The sequence below is a fragment of the Anastrepha ludens genome, chromosome 3 (assembly GCF_028408465.1).
Source record: "Anastrepha ludens isolate Willacy chromosome 3, idAnaLude1.1, whole genome shotgun sequence".
NCBI lineage: Eukaryota > Metazoa > Arthropoda > Insecta > Diptera > Tephritidae > Anastrepha > Anastrepha ludens.
The window spans coordinates 35,425,260-35,443,350 of NC_071499.1; the positions used below are offsets into that span (position 1 = coordinate 35,425,260).

The following is an 18,091-nucleotide window of genomic DNA, read 5'->3' on the forward strand; positions in this document are numbered from 1 at the left end:
TTATAGCATCGGCGCCAGTGACATGAATACAAAAAACCAAAATTTTGTTTGTTTACTAATGTCATAATTTCTATATGAGTTAAAAACAAATAGAAAAAAAATCGCGGAATAAAATGCTTAAAAAAATGAATGGGGCGAGTTTTGCTACTATTTTTGTAAAAAAATTAAAAATGATTGTTTCGAAAACTTGAAACACATAGGAAGTAATATCAAAATATAGTTTTGAGAAAAATGCGTTTAAAGTTTGAATACAACGTAACTATGTATACCTCTCCCAGCGCTCGAACGCAAAGAATAGAGTCGTCACGGTTAACGATCTATAATATAAGAAATACTAAAATTTTCGTTCTAAAAATTGTTTGACATTTTCTTAAAGGACTATATTAACATTTTATGAAAAAAAAAATTTTTTTTTGAAATTTTACAGGTCACAGGTCACAGTCGTTTATAGGTATTTTTAAATAAATTGTTTTATAATAAACACAAATTATATATTTGTGAATGTGAAATTTAGCAGTTTCTTGCACGGGAAAAGCCAACACTTTATTCTTAAGACTAATTCAGTACTTGGTGCACGAGTGAAATATACTCGTACAAGAAAATTTACTTAAGTGCAAGGCCAATTTGAATAAGTTCACTTAATCGAGCGGCTATTGTATCTACTGCACATGTCAACGCAGATATACTTCCCACATGGGGAGTACCTGTACAAACATACAATTTTTACATACATACACATGCATCAGCACCACATGACACCAAAATATGAGTAGTGTTGTTCATAGTTGTGTTTGCTCTTGTCTCTGCTGTTGACTAGCGGCGCTCTGCATCTTCCACATGTGCACGTATTCAAACATTTTCCCTACATTTCTTTTTTCCTCTTTGGCAGCTGCATTTCAGACATTTTGTTTTGTTGTATATTTTCACTGCATTTTCTGTTTTACTACTGCTTTTCTGCGATGTTTTTCACAACGACGTGGGGATGCAAAAGACCAGGTAGACGGAGTAGAGAGTCAAAGTCAGCACTCTATGTATTATATTTACATATTTAGTAGAAGCCAACTGAGAATCGACAGAGCTGTGAGTAGCCGGCGATTTTGTTGGTGTGCGCGCAGGCAGATTCGACTTGACTTTTCAGTTGTTCAGATCGTTGGCGCGGAAGAAAATTGAACGAGATAACAGTTTGTGTGGATAGAGAAGAAAAGTGTAGTGTGTTGATTTATTTTTTGGTTTGTCGAGCTGCGTGTGGGATGATTTTGGGAAAATTTAGAACATCAAAAAATTGAAAGAGTTTTTAAAATTAGAAAAAATGTCGCAACGAAATGTGAAGTAAAACAAAAAATAAACAACCAAGTATTAATGCGAAAAACAAATAAAAGTGGGTGATGAAAGATTGAAGTGTGCGACATCCTGGAATGTTTGGCGTGAGGGATGAATAAAGGAATAATAGCTGAAATAAATATAATTGGAAAAAGATCGAGAAAAAAAGTGATGTGAAGAAGGAGGAACAAACGACAAAGTGTAAGGGCAAAAGGTTGAACAATTTTTAGATCTAAAAAAAAATGGCTTTGTTTCTTAAAGGAATAAAGAATTAAATTTAATTTGAACAAATCAGAGTATCAAATGTAAAAGTGGCTAAAAAATAAAGAAAATTAAAAATTGAGCTTGTTTTGATATGAAGTTTTATGTGTGTTTATGTATGTATGTACGCACATACATCTAAGCATTTTTGTGCCAAATATAATTGAGGAAAAACATATTAAAAATTAGATAACCTAAAAGCTATTTAAATTTTTCACTAGCTAAAAATAGTTTAATATACAAAAAGGTTCTGTGTAAAAAACAATTCAGATTTTTCATTATCACAAAAGTTACGAAAAATTGTGTAAAAAGTAGACACTTAACAGCAAACGGCAAATAAAAAATAGTAGCAGTGAAAATTGTGCGCCACCGCAAAGCGTCGAAGTGATAAGTAAAATTTAATATCTGCTCATTAACATTGCGCAGTTAAACTCAATTTAGCAAAATAATAATAATAATAAAACAAAAACAAAAAAAAAAAAAAAACAAAAATCAGGCAATTAATATTGTGAAAAAAACGCTTTAAAATATCTGTCGACCGGTTCGCGCTGTTGGCAATTGCAATTAGCCTGCTCGCTCGTTTAGGTGTATGCATGAACTACAAAAGCAATAACAACACCAGTAAGGGCTAAAATTAAACGTTTGCGAACAACTTGAAAATTGAAATTAAGCAAAATGTAAAAGAAATTAAGTTATGTGTATGCAAGAGAAATGAATAGAAAAAATAAAATAAAATAAAAAAAAGAATATTAGAAAGTATAATTTAAAATGAAAACAAAAAAAAAATTTAATGTATAAAATTAATATGATAATATTAGCTAAAAAGGTGTAATTCAACACTTGCAGTAAATTCCAAAGTAATTCAAAAATATTATTTTCATGAAAACCCGCAAATACGCGAAATTATTTTGGCACCCCATTTGGCAACGGAGCATAGCATTTTGCGACAATAACAACAAATTTACAACTCACAAACACAACGAGTAAATACACAAATATTTTTCTTATTTTCAAAAAATATTTTAATGCTACTTTTTCTATTTCTAAATGATGTGCAGAAGGTTTTATATGTGTTGCTAAATTTTCAATTAGGCAGCGAATGGACATAATTTTGCTAAAATTCCCGTTTATTTGATGCGAATTGCGTTATTGAAAGTTAGTGTACGAAATTTTGCTCGGCCAAATAAGTTTCAATGTTCTTAAAGGAGTAAAATTCACTCTTACAATCCATTTTGTGTTGAAATTCTGAGATCTACTTACCTTAATTTCGCTCCTGTTACAAGAGTACTTAAGGAGCTTAATCGGCTTCCTAGAGTCTTGATCTTCATTTCGCAATGCCAAGGCCTCTGTTTAAGTCACTTACTGAGTCTTATTATTTGTCAAATAAACAGACACCGGTAAACGGCCATATTTTCTCTGAATTTCATTAAAATTTTTTAAAATGAAGAAGTCAATATATTTTTTTCAAAATTGGCGTACAGTTTATTTATACATGAAAATAACTGTGGGCAAAAAGTAAGGTGAATTTGGTTCTGAAATGAAAAAATCTTTATTTATTCTTGTAAATCAATTTCATCCCCTTCAAAATAATCCCTTCTCGACGAAATACACTTATGCCAATGATTTTTCCAATCCCCGAAACATGCTAAATAGTCCATTTCCGGTATAGCCATCAGCACCTTCTTCGATTCAGCTTTTATCTCCTCAATCGACTCGAAACGCGTTCCCCGGAGTGGTCTTTTGAGTTTTGGGAATAGCCAGAAGGAACGATATGCGTGGAATTTTTGGCGAAATGGTCACGAAGAACGAGTGCAGTGTGAGACGGTGCATTATCGTGATGCAAAAACCAAGAGTTGTTGGCCCATAATTCTGGTCTTTTTAGACGAATTGCTTCACGTAAACGACGCATAACGCTCAAATAATATTCCTTATTAACAGTTTGGCCAGGTGGAAGGAGTTCATAGTGCACCACACCACGAAAATCGAAAAAAACTGTCATCATGACCTTTTCTTTGAACGACTTTGACGTGCTCTTTTCGGTCTGGCCTCGCCTTTAGCACGATATTCGCTTGATTGGTCGGTTATTTCAGGGTCGTAAGCATAAATCCAAGTCTCATCTCCCGTAATGATGCATTTGAGCTTGTTCTGATAGTCTGAAAGCATTGTTTCACACACATCAACGCGACGACTTTTTTCCAAGAAATTGAGAGTTTTCGGTACCAAACGAGATTTGACTTTTCGTAGGCCCAAATGGTCTTTCAAAATGGTTTTCACAGATCCTTCTGATATTCCGATCATATCAGTAAGGTCTTTAAAAGACAACCGATGATTTTTGACCACTAACTCCTTCACTTTATTGACGTGTTGGTCATCTGTTGACGTCGATCGTCGTCCGGAGCGCTCCAAGTCATCAACACGTTCTCGACCTTCTTTGAAGTCTTTGTACCACTTATAAACATTTTGCGACATGGTCGAATCACCAAATGCCTTCTGCAACATGCTAAACTTTTCCGCAGCCGAAATTTCATTCCGGAAACAAAATTTGATGGCACTTCTCTGCTCAATCAAATCAGCACTTCTCTGCTCAATCACACAAGCGTAAATACAGTACTGCCAACTCATGAAAAAAATAACTAGAGCGAAATTTTAATCCCGCGAAGTTTGACAAATAAATTCACCTTACTTTTTGCCCACAGATTTTTTATTTTTATTTTAATCATTTGAAATGTCGGATGTACACTCAATTCTTCCAGGAAGGCCACAGTGGGGCTTCTCAATCGGCGGACATTGTAGCATCGTCGTCAGTGACCTGAATACAGAAAACTAAACATTTTTTTGTTTATTAATCTCATAATTTCTAAACGGTGACTAAGTTTCAAGGGCCGGTATTGTTTTTGAATAAAATACAATTTTTTTTAGTAATTATTATCATTTCTCTTTATTATGATAATACTGATACAGCTCTATTACGTATGGAACAAAATATCGGCCAAGTGGCCGCCGCGGCCTCGGCGGCACACCTCCATCCGATGGTCCAAATTTTCGATGACGATGAGGCATAATTGAGGTTCTGTGCCGTTAATGTGCTGAATTATCTCATTCTTTAGCTCTTGAATTGTTACTGGCTTATCGACGTATACCTTTTCTCTCAAATAACCCCAAAGAAAGAAGTCCAACGGTGTCAAATAACATGATCTTGGCGACCAATTAACATCGTCACGACGTGAGATTACTCGGCCATCAAATTTTTCGCGCAAAAGAGCCATTGTTTCGTTAGCTGTGTGACAAGTGGCACCGGCCTGTTGAAACCACATATCGTCTACATCCATATCTTCCAATTCGGGCCATAAAAAGTTCGTTATCATCTCACGATAGCGAACACTATTCACAAAAACTGCCTGACCGGCCTCATTTTCGAAAAAATACGGTCCAATGATGCCGCCGGCCCATAAACCGCACCAAACAGTCACTCTTTGTGGGTGCATTGGTTTTTCGGCAATCACTCTTGGATTATGATTCGCCCAAATGCGGCAATTCCGCCTATTCAAGAATCCACTGAGGTGAAAATGTGCGCTGAAGATGAAGTGCGCGATATGCATTTTGATTTGAACGCCCGTTTTTATAATAAGCCTTAATAACTTTCACGCTATGCTCGATTGTGTGTCTTTCCATGGTTCAAATTGAATTAGTCTGAAATTCAAAAATGTCGCATGAAATGCAGAAAAAAACTTGACGTTTAGGTGTGGTTCACATTCAACATCGGCCCTTGAAATTTAACCACAGTGTACATGAAAAAATGTCACCTCACAACTTAAATAATTTTTGCCAATAACTTGAAGAATTTTTCCGTTGTACTTTTACTGAGAGTACCCTGGGTATAAAAACTATTATTAACATTATACGAGGTACACACACTAACACATACATACAAATATCTACAAATGAGCGCAATACGGTAGGTAATTATCTAAAATAAATACTTTTCATTTTTTTCACTTTATTTTCAATATTTTTTTATTACTGTATAAAATGGCTCGGGCAGAATTCGCACTGGTTTCCTCCACTACATGCATATGTATGTGTGTACAAGGTGTTTATTTAGACGCATAGAACTTTCGTTAGGGATACCTGGCCAACCATCTGTTCAAGTAAATAAACGGTAAATAACTGAACAGTGTTCATAAATCGTGCGAATTCGAGCCCAAAATCAACGTGCAAGACAAAAGACTTACACAGCTGCGTGCGAATAATACACACGAGACTCTCAGCACCACCACATTTTATTCCATCAAATTGAGTGCTTGAAGTGATTAGCTTGCCGAGGACAACATTAGTCCACGGCCAAAGAGATTGTTTAAGGTGAGCGCTAGAGCCAAATGATTTACAAAGTTTTGGTTACCTGCGTCAATACTGCTTGTCTGGGGGTTAAATGGTCCAGCGCAACAGAATCTTATGCCATACAGCGATGCGATTGCAACATCTCAAGAAATGGCGTTACGGTAAATTGACGGCCTGGTCTGTGCTACTAAATTAGCTGCATTTGACGTCTTCGCAGATTAAACTCTGCTTATGCCAAATGATGCGACTGAACTCATTCGACTAACTTCCGCTATTAGCGGCGAAATTATTTTACTCTCAAACATTGAGCTCAAGTCCTGCAATTTTATTTTTGCCTAATAAAGTTTACGGAAAACAATTCAAGTATGCAAGTTTACACACCATTGCAAGGATGATCAATTTACCAGGTTTGGCCATTAGATATGGAGAAAAACAAAATTGTGCGCGCAAGTTCGGCTACCACCAAGGCGAATATATTCAAGATGGTAGCATTCGAACAACAACAACATTTAGAATAAGAAAAATTGGAACTTTCAAAGGAAAGATATTAGAGAAATGGAATGAATGATAAATAAATGAAATTAGTTTGTTGCGCATTAACAACACACTGACATTTCCAAAGTAAAGGTGAATGGAAGAAGAGGAAATAAACTACTCTAATCACACCACCTTATATGGATACCAGGGATGATAGATACCAGGTTTGCTCGTTAGGCATGGTGAAAAAAAGTTTTGAGATGAACTTTGGATTCTACGTCATTCGTTTTGCGTTTCACAAAGTTTAGCTTTAGTTTAGTAAAACACAAAACGAATGGCGTCGGCATATCGGTCAAATTCACTCAGAGCCGAATAACAGTCTGCCAGGTTGTTGTTGTTGTTGAAGTGGTTGAGTATTTCCACTGAAATACTCCTAATTAGTGATCAGCACACAAAAAAAACGCATCATCACACGAGAACAGTGGTAGTAAACTGTTCTCGTGTGATGATGCGTTTTTTTTGTTCTAAGTCAGATCCATTTAGTGAGGTCCAAGTATAGCAGCAAATTCTTTATCTCGATGTCTGAGATCTCATTAATTTGCTGTAAGAAAGGCTTACCGAAGGAGCGGAGTCGTGCCCTAGCTAGCCCTAGACATTCACATAAGTATTGGAAAAGACTTTCCTTCGCCCCTTCCGCTTGACAGCTTTTGCAGATGGGATTGAAGGGTAGGTTGAGTCTGGATGCATGATTCCCTACTTTCCAATGACCTTTAAGGGTTGCAGTGATGCGTGAAATGTTTAGCCGAGAACGTCCTAACAGGTGATTTGTCCTTTGGAAGTCGGCTGAAGCATGATAGTGTGAAGCAATGAATGCTTTTAATGTGTTTAGAGGGGTGGAGACCACCACCGCTTCTGCTATTTCTAGTGTCAAACCTTTTCTTGCTAGCTCATACGCTAGCTCATTACCCCGTATGTTCCTATGGTCGAGAACCCACATCAGAGTAATTTTAAGCCGATGACTAAGCAATTCTAGTTCCTCTCTACACTGTAAGACTAGTTTGGGTGAAATGCACCAACTTCTTTGTAGAGTTGTAGTGATTTGCATGCTTCTCTGATCGCTAGAAGTTCTGCCTGGAACACGCTGGCATAGTCAGGAAGTCTAATTGACTGGGATAGGTTAAGTAGCTCTGCATAGAAGCCAGCTCCCTCACCACAGTTCACCTTAGAACAGTTCAATGTCTTATCTTTCAATCAACTTCCCTTTATTCCATTCGGCTCTCAGTGGAAAACGTACCGTAAAGTCTTTCTTGAAGTTAAGGTCGGGGACTATGTTGCCTAATCTGTGTTTGAGCAGCCGGGGTCCTTGTAGGAGGACCTTGCTGTGACCGTACGACCGTGTTGTCCAGCTTCCTATGTTTCTGAGTCTCACCGCGCTGCGGGCGGCGATTGTTTTTACATGAAAATCTAATGGTAGCAGATGAGTTAGTACATTGAGCGCTTCAGTAGGACTGGTGCTAAGAGCTCCTGTAGTTAAGATACATGCTGTTCTTTGTATCTTGTTCAGCTTAATTTGGCTGTATTTCTTTTCTGTTGCGGGCCACCAGACTAGTGCCGCATATGTAAGTATTGGCCCTACAATGGCTGCATAGGACCAATTGGAAAGTTTTGGTTGGAGACCCCATTTTTTACCCAACATTCTCTTAAACGTGTAAAGTACTCTACGTTGGACCTCCAGCTGAGTTTGGGATTTGAGATAACACCTAGTTATTTCGACTGTTGGCCAACGCCGTTTAGTTTTGAGGGGATTAAAGTTTGGTATCTTGGTTTTCCTAGTCAATAGCATCAGTTCAGTTTTGCTCGGGTTTACACTTAAACCACAGTCTGTGGCTCAATTACTGAGTAAAATCAGAGCTCCTTCCATAATCTCACTGATTATGGTTGGAAACATTCGAGAAACCAAGAGCACACTGCCAGGTAGTAAACCGCTAAAAAATCTTTTCACCATGTATAGATACGCCTTGGCTACCTCGTCACCGAGTTCTTGGCAACCAAATTCTGCCCGCTCATTTCACATGTATTCACAAACACACGTCCAATCATTCGTTGTTTAGTAGGATACAAAGCAACGTGAGCGCAGCCTGTGCTGATTTTTTCGTATATCACCAACACAATCTCAGTTTTTCGTAAGCAAGACGCTGTCATGAACTCGGTTACGTCAGCCAATCAGCTCATTCTCTCAAATTCACTGAGAGCCTGTTAACTCTCTCTATGATCTACTCATCCTTTAAGAGGCGCTGTCGAAATTCCCATTATCTTGAAATGATTCTATTATTCAAAAACTAATCCAAATGTACATTTACATATACATTTTTCAATCCAATAAATCTAAAGTGATGCTTTATCGAGTTTTCCCTTTTAAAGTATTTGAAAAAAAAAAATTCTCTGCATCTGGAGAAAAACCACCCTTTACAACGCATTGCCACATTTTTCAATATAAAGGCGCTATTTAATGCCATCCATACAAACAGATGTGCACTAATATAACAAAATTAAATTGTTTTTGCGTGAAATTACCGATTGCATGCTTGTAACGGCTCTTTCAAAAGTGACGCTTACATCTCAATATTGAAAAATACCTAGACGGTACCTTTTTATGCCATCTTTGACATTTGCAACTAAACTGATGTACAATTTTCCACGATAAAACAACGCTTTGAAACTTATTATAAAAATGACCAACCTTTAAAAAGATTTTCTGTGGAAATAATTGTCCGAAAGAGGCGATAATTTAAAGGTTATTGCAAAACTTCAAGAAACTGTTTGTGTCGAGGATAGCAAAAGGACTGACAGACGAAACATTGGACGAATTTTAAGTAACTGAGAATATTGCTGCTGTGGCGCAAAGTGTTGCTGAACAACCTTTAACATGGATATCTCGCCGATTTCAATAATTAGGCATTCATGAATCGGCTGCTTGACGGATTTTACCTGTAGAAGTGCTCATGGTGGATATTTAAACGATGCAGTTTTTCAAATATAATTATTGAGAGCCGTATTTTGAATAAAAAATAGTGAAACCTGAAAAAATCTAAATTTTTTATGTGAAAACAACGTCTAGCCTCGGCTTTTGAAAGACCCTTTATAACAAATTCACAACTATACGAGTAGTTATGGTATGCACATGAAGGTACAATAATTGTTTGGCTATTAAAAAGTGAATTCCAAGCGAATCTGATACTGATCATAGAAAGGACATAGAAATTTTGCCTTGCTATTTCGGGATCCACTTTCCAAAATTCATAATTTTCAATAATAACTACTGGAAGTGGGTTGAATGAATATTTTGCCCACTAATTCGTGGTTGATAAACATATGTTTGTATGTATATGTATGAATGCATGTACATATGTATGTATAATATCATCTATTATTGTATTTCAAGCGGTCAGTAGGTATTTCTAAACTGCTGCTACAGCAACTACAGCGATCTCATAACTTCCGTTTGCGTAAGAATTCTAATGAAATAGCCTTTGAACTGTTTCAGTTAATGTAAACGAAGTTCAAATGTAAATTACAGTTTGTATGCCAGGCGTTTATGAAAATATCCATAGCAAATGCACATTAAGGTGCTTCATCAGGTAAACAATTTTGATTTTCCGAGGAAATCAAATAATTTTTTATTTTAATTTTTATGGACTTTCATTAAAATAGTTCAGTAATTCACAGGGTTATTCGTAGGTATACAGAGCATCGTCTTAAAAAATTCCCGGAAAATCTCATTATCATATTCCGAATTTTGTAATATGATTAATGTAATCTTTTAGACCACCTGAGGGAAAAAATTCGTGAAATAGACGCAGCTTGCAAAAGAAAAAAATGTGTCACAAGAGCATTTTGACAATGGCTAAAGTCCATGAATTAAAGTTCGAATTTTTAAAGCACCAATTCACCAGCAAGGCGGCCGCCGTAGCCGAATGGGTTGGTGCGTGATCACCATTCGGAATTCACTGAGAGGTCGTTGGTTCGAATCTCGATGAAAGCAAAATTAATAAAAACATTTTTCTAATAGCGGTCGCCCCTCGGCAGGCAATGGCAAACCTCCGAGTGTATTTCTGCCATGAGAAGAATCCTCATAAAAATATCTGCCGTTCGGAGTCGGCTTGAAACTGTAATAGGACTATGAATAAGTTCGTGCGGTTTTACAACAGATGGCGTAACTTGATTATTATTCCATCGATCCACATTTCCAAACATTCATTGGAGAGCTACTGTCGTAAGGCACAAACGTCAGTATAAGTTTTTTATTTGAAGCGTAAACAACAATATTTTTACCACACTTGAAAATGTCGAATTTCGTGCCAAATAATGTGTTTTTGCGGGGAATTCTTCTTCATTATTTTAATATGAAGAAAAAAGCAGCCGAAAGTCATCGTATCTTGGTGGAAGTTTATGGTGAGCATGCTCTATCTGAGCGAACGTGCCAGAAGTGGTTTGCACGCTTTAAAAGTGGTGATTTTGGCTTGGAAGACGAAGAACGCGAGGGTGCGCCGCCAAAGTTCATGGATACCGAATTGGAGGAATTGCTCGATCAAGATCCGGCTCAAACGCAAGAAGAGGTTGCAAAAACTTTGGGAGTTGATCAATCAACCATTTCCAAACGTTTAAAAGCCATGGGAATGATCCGAAAGGTAGGCCATTGGGTGCCGTATGAATTGAAGCCAAGAGACGTTGAACGCCGTTTTATGGCATGCGAACAACTGCTTCAACGGCACAAAAGAAAGGGTTTTTTGCATCGAATTGTGACTGGCGATGAAAAGTGGGTCCATTACGACAATCCAAAACGTCGGGCAACGTATGGATACCCTGGCCATGCTTCAACATCGACGTCGGCGCAGAATATTCATGGCCTGAAGGTTATGCTGTGTATCTGGTGGGACCAGCTGGGTGTTGTGTATTATGAGCTACTGAAACCGAATGAAACGATTACGGGGGATGTCTACCGACGACAATTGATGCGTTTGAGCCGAGCACTGCGAGAAAAACGGCCGCAATACGCCGATAGACACGACAAAGTTATTTTGCAACATGACAATGCTCGGCCACATGTTGCACAAGTGGTCAAAACATACTTAGAAACGCTCAAATGGGATGTCCTACCCCACCCGCCGTATAGTCCAGACCTTGCGCCATCCGATTACTATCTCTTCCGATCGATGCAACATGGCCTGGCTGACCAGCACTTCCGTAATTACGATGAAGTCAAAAAATGGATCGATTCGTGGATTGCGGCAAAACCGACCGAATTTTTCACAAAGGGAATCCGTGAATTGCCAGAAAGATGGGAAAAAGTAGTAGTAAGCGATGGACAATATTTTGAATATTAAATTTGTAACCATTTTACGTCAATAAAGTTTCAAATTTCGAAAAAACCCGCACGAACTTATTCATAGTCCATTAGGTCCCTCCATTTGTGGAACAACATCAAGACGCACACCACAAATAGGAGGAGGAGCTCGGCCAAACACCTAACAGAAGTGTACGCGCCAATTATTATTATTTTTTTTTTTTTTTTTTTTTTTTGTAATTCACCAGCACTCTTGGCCCCTAGCACTTCCATATGTTTCCAGACCTAAAATAATTCATGCGTGGAAAACGTTTTTCATCAAATAATGACGTCATAACAGCTGTGGAATCGTATATTCCAGCCCTTCCAGATTCACATTTCAGAGTTGGAATTTATAAATTTGAATCTCGTTGGAACAAATGCAAGAATGATAGAAACAAGATTGCGCCCATCAGAGAGTGCGTGACGTCGCATTAGCTGAGTTGTGCAGTGTTGCCAAGCATTTGCGCTTCGCAATAAATTTAGTAATTTTTTATACCCAAAATGCGAACATTTTTAAGTTTGGTGTTTGTTTCTTTTTTTTTGTTTTAATTTAAAGCTACCGAAACTGTAAGTTAAAAAAACTGTATTATTAAACAAAAGAATGTTAAAAAACTCACTCTGAGAAAATTTTAGAGTTAATGAAAAGTTGTTGGTTCTTATAAAATTTGATATTTTGAAAGTGAAAATTTAATTTTTTGCCCCTTTTAAGGTTATGTTACAATATTAAATCTTCTTTTCTCAACGCTTCTCAACATTGAAAACTTTTTTACAAATTTTAAAAAGCGTTTGAATTTACTAAATGCGAATTAAACCATAGACCGTTCGTTTCTTCCGGTCCTTAATCCTTAGTGGGACAAAGGGCATCTAGAGGTGTACCTATCTAGTTACATAACCTCAAATATAGCAAAAAAGTCGTTTTCTAAACAAAATACTAATAAATTAAATTGTACATAACCATAACACATTTATTTAAAAAAAAACGCACATTTCAAATACAATTTGTCACGCAAACAAAGTTCATGAAGTAATTCAATACAAATTTGGTCCAAATGGATGATGGTACCTATAGAATCCGATTGAACTCTGAACTGAACGATCTAACTCAGAACGAGACAGCTGTGCGTTTTGTTAAAGCGCAGCGCATAAGATGGCTAGGCCATGTGATCCGTATGCCTGTTGACTGTGCCGTGAAGAAAGCCTTGACAGGAAAGCTAATGGGCGTGAAAACCAAAGGCAGACCGAGGAACCGTTGGATAGACGCAGTGGAACACGATCTTAAGAAGCTGGGAATACGTAACTACGAAGCAACAGCTCAATATAGACCGCTTTAGAGGAGCATTTTGAAGGAAGCCTTGACGCACCCTGCGTTTTAACGCTATGAAAGAAGAGGGAGAAGAATACACATTTGGTATTTTATTTTCTTTAAATGGGCATTTTAGTGTGTTTTTATATCCAAAGTTAGGCAACACTGCAGTAGCGAGAGAGAGATTTGACTGCTGCAAGGGGAATAACATCAACAATAACCGCAATCGCGGAAATGCGACCAGATGTTAAAAAAAGTAAAGCTAAATAAAACTGAGTGAAATATTGAACTAGTTTTAAAAATATCTATATTTTCCAAAATTATAAACATTACCTTTTAATTTGAAGAAATGCATGAAGAAAAACTAAAACTCCGAGACTAAATAACAAAAAAACAAAATGCTAAATCAAGTTACGAAAATGGTAATCTGGCCATACTGGAGCTAAAATCACGTAACTCGTTGTCAAATTCGCTGAGAGCAAAGTAACGGTACCACAATAGGCACCATCTCATTATTCTTTCGATCATGGAACAAATGTATTGATGTTTACGGAGACTATACTAAATAACAGAGTGAATTTCAAACCATAAATATTGTGTTTTTCTTATTGAACCACAAAATTTATTGAACAACCTAATATAGTATATATAAAGTCTCATTTTTATTGAATCCTTCGATTTTTTAAAAACCGGGTGCAGATCTCTTCACATTATATTTGCCATCATCCGAGACTATTTACTTGACAAAAAAATTGTTGCTGTATAAATGTGCTGAACTTTAATATTTTGGTAGAACTCAAATTTTATGATTCACTTGGAAAAATCATACCGTTTTATCTGGTAGGAAGTGTGCGACACCATAATGTACACACAGGTGGGTGTGAGATTAACACATGCGCGCATTTCTACTATCGCAATTCGCCATATTTGCTTGATGCCGTTGGTGTATAGGGGTAAAAAACGTATTTCATTTGTACTGATTCCTAAGTTCGCTTCTTCTAAGTAGAAAGGAATGAGCGGAGCCGAGAAGGAGTTGTCAAATGCCCAATAAAGAGCATAAGCGTCTCCTGCGCTCTGCTAGTTAGGAAATTTTCTAGTAAGCCACTTGTTGGAAGATGGGAGCAAAATGCAGATTGCCGTATTTCAAGAGAGATGTAGGGGTTACTCTCTGAAAGGAGATCGTATAGCTACTGCCATCGCAGTGCTCAAAAAGGGTTACTTACATATTAGGCAAACAAGTGAAGAGCGGGAGTGATTTTCCGAAGATGCTGCAGAAGCTACAAAAAAAATTAGAATAGAGAAGCGACTTCGCATTTCCCCTGCAACTGCTACGCCTTGAGCAGAATTGAGCTTTGCCATCTTTGGCACTCTAAATCAGGTGGTGGATACTGACGTAAAGCGGCTGATTAGCTTCAATACTGCCTCTATTGATAGTTCAAGAGAGAGAAGGTGGTAACAAACGCGTGACCTAATTGTGGCTGACTTCACCAGCTACTTCTTGAACCTAAACAAATCTATGGATTTTGGGAACAAAAGTGTATTTTTCTGACAAGCTTTTTAAAAAATAAATTGAAAACTCTCTGCTCTGCTCTGAGTTATTCCGATGTGCAAAGTAAAGAGACTGAAAAATATCTTGAAACCCGTGGAAATACTTGAATAAAACACAGTTTGTTTAAAAATTTAAAATTGCTAATAATTTGCTCCTAAATTAAATTTTCTTTTCCTACTGCTTTTTTTTCTTATTATTATAGTTAAGTTAAATATATTGGATTGATTTGTAAATGAACTGGTGTAAAATTAAGTTAAGAAACTTGTATGTTAAAAACATTCCAGTTTTTTTATAATATTGTTGAAGTACTATTAAAAGACCTTAGTCTTACTATGTACTATTTGTATAAATAAATAAATAAATAAATAAAAATGAGTATGTGTGTACGTAGGGGTGCTTGTAGAAATTGGCGCATTTCAGCAGTTATGCAAAATAAAAGCACGTTTTTCTATTAATCAAGAATAAAACGTCAACAACAACAGTTATTAAAGAATTATTTTCACAAATTTTCAGACAAAAGCTCATAAAAATTATATTCAAGAAAATTTTGCAATTACCTTCTAGCTGCTGTTTCTTTCAAGTGCGCATATGTACATACATATGTATATGCATATGTACAAGTGTACGGGCATGTCTGCCGAAAATAAAATTCAATGTTTTATTTAATGCTTATTTTTCTCATCTCTCAACTTTTATATTTTTAAAAATTGAGAGCTTGCCAAAAACAGCCAGAAATGGAATGACCGTTTCGTATGTATGTACATATGTACGTATGTATGTTGCTTGTTGGCAGTCATTAGTCTGTAGATATTTAAGCTATGCGCTACTGAAAAGTCAACCCGAACATTCCACTAAACCCGCGGCCAAATGCTTTTCTATTTAGGTTTTACTTTCAAGGAAGCAAAATATAAACTCTAACGTAGATAAAAAAGTAAATAAATAAATAAATAAATTAGCTGCTTGCTGGCTGTGTTGTTATTGCTGTCCTTTCTTTTACGTCTAAGGTGTTAAATTTAGACTATGCAGTTGTTTATAAATAAAAATTCTGATAGTTTCGTAAGCTTTGCGCTGCTCCCGAAAGCAGCGATAAAATTCGTTATTACAACACTTCGGTATTTATTGTTTTTAGCTTTTGTTTTTATTTTTTGTTTGATAGACGATCGATAAGTTCACATTTATAGGGGCGAGTGAGCGAAAGAGTTCGTGCGAGTGAGTGTGAGTGTGATTGAGGGCTTTGCTTTGAAATTGTCGCGCTGCCTAAAATAATTAAAAGTTTTTTGTTTTTTTTTTGTGTGGTTAACTGTTAAAATTTTTTATGGATTGTCATTTCTATGGCGACATGCATATTTATAAAGGGAATCACAAAAATTCTGTTTATCAATTGGGAGCGGCCATAAGACAGTATGCGTGTATGAATGTTTGTGTGTAGGTATGCACAATAACACAAACATCGATATGCTTGCACTGTTATTCGAACTGGAAACATTTATGTATAGCTTATGCGCATAATCTCACCGGTCAATCTCAGCAAACAAGTGAGCTCTTTATACTCGCATTAGAAATTCTTCAAGTTACATATGAATAGAATGAATATCTTCAATATTGAAGTCTGTGTAGGCCTAACTGTCTAAATGCGTATACATAGGTATGAATGTATACTATGTACGAGAGCACATACACGTAAACATTTGTATGCATGTATGTGTCCACATATTTTAAATTATATGCACCATAAAATGATTTAAAAGAAAAAAAAAGTTTGTTTGAAAGCAAAAAATAAAATAAAAAAACAGTAACATAACGCAACGTAGGCACAACTAAGCACACAAAGTGAGAAATCTGTAATAGTCGGGGAAAGGGAATATCACAAGAGACGCGTGGTAATCTTCTCATTCGATTTGTTACCCTGCAACAGGAAATACATGTTTAGAAGACAATTTTTCTGTATTCTTTAATATGCCTACCAACTATGATTTGGTTGCCGTGCAATAACCGCAAAGGTGTAACAGGTACGTTTATAGAATGAGATTTGTTCACCTTTTTTCTATTTTATTTTTTGTTTTTTCGTTTTTGTTGTTTACGTTTTTACCCGCCTTCATAGGCGAATGCATTTCCTGTCCACACTATTCACACAATTTATCGCTGAGCATCACTCCATTTATCTGCTAGTCACCAGCAGCAGCAGCGATCGCCACCAACAAGGAATGCAAAGTCATTGATTTGAGATGATGACAAGCGTTGGATGGCAGCGCAGAACGTGCAATGTCCATTGATAAAGAGAAACTCTTTGATTTGCTGTCCAAGTGCGCGCCATAATGCAGATATAAATTAAATTTAGTTTGAAAAAAGTGAGTGAACGGTTGTAATGACACTGATGAATGCTGAATGTGGTGAATAAAAAGGTTGACTGATGAAGCTGAGGTGCACAATTTTCCAACTCCTGGTAATGCATACATATATATTTTGAAGAAAAGGAAGGCACAAAATGCATTTAGCTGTTCGAATTACAGCGTAGAAAATTCGATTCTAAATATTTCGAATGAAAATAATTTTTATGAAAACGGAAAGATGTGATCATTTTCATGTTGGGTTCATTGAAATTAATTATCCATGTTTATTGTTTATGTTGTGTTCAATGTTTATTTGAAAAAAAAAAAAAATATTAGTTTGAGTGATGAAAATCTTTATTTATCTAAAAACAGAATGTGACCATATCCATATTAGGCCCCTAGAGATATCTGTAAGGTGGTGCAAAATTAATCATCCAATTTTGTGTTTCAATAGCTTTTTTAATAACTAGAAGATATGATTTTGAGTGATGGCCCATTTCCATATTAGTTCTTTAAAAATATTTACAAGGTGGCGCAAAATTTATCATCAAATTTGGTTTTTGAATAATTTTTTACTAAATAGAAAAAATGATTTTGAGTGATGACTCATTTCCATATGAGGTTCCTACAAATATCTACAAGGTGGCGCAAAATTGATCATCCAACTTTGTTTTTGAATAACTTTTTTAATAAATAGAAAAAACTATTTCGAGCAATGGAAATATTTATTTTTATAAAAACGAAAAGATGCCACCATTTCCATAACGACTGTTACTGACTCGAATGTTGCCGATTATAGACCAACGCACCAATTTGGCTTTCGAAAAAATCACTCCAAAATCGACCAAGTTCATAGGGTTATTAGAACCATAGAGTATGTGCGATAGAGGAAAATAAAGTTTGCGCAGCGGTGTTCCTTGACGTCTCGCAGGCGTTTGACAAAGTTTGGCATACGGGCTTACTCCACAAACTAAAATTGATTTTGCCCTGGAATTATTGCGAAATCCTTTCTTCCTACCTTGATGGCAGATACTTTCGTGTCAGACTGGACAACGCCTATTCTTCATTGCAAAAAGCAAGCGCGGGGGTACCTCAAGGAAGTATCTTAGGCCCTCTCCTATATCTCT

At 36.4% G+C, this 18,091-nt stretch overlaps 1 protein-coding gene across 4 annotated transcripts in view; it reads left to right on the forward strand.

The window, feature by feature from the left end:
- Positions 1-18,091, forward strand: part of LOC128857408 (F-BAR and double SH3 domains protein 2) — a 190,568-nt gene that overhangs the window by 134,734 nt on the left and 37,743 nt on the right. The window contains exon 1 of one of the 4 annotated variants that reach the window (XM_054093159.1): positions 822-2,564. The exons of 2 other annotated variants lie outside the window; for them this stretch is intronic. The gene's annotated coding sequence lies outside the window, so the exon portion shown is untranslated. Of the gene's footprint in view, positions 1-821; positions 2,565-18,091 lie in introns of those variants that run through there. One more of the 4 variants, XM_054093161.1, reaches the window with a different exon arrangement.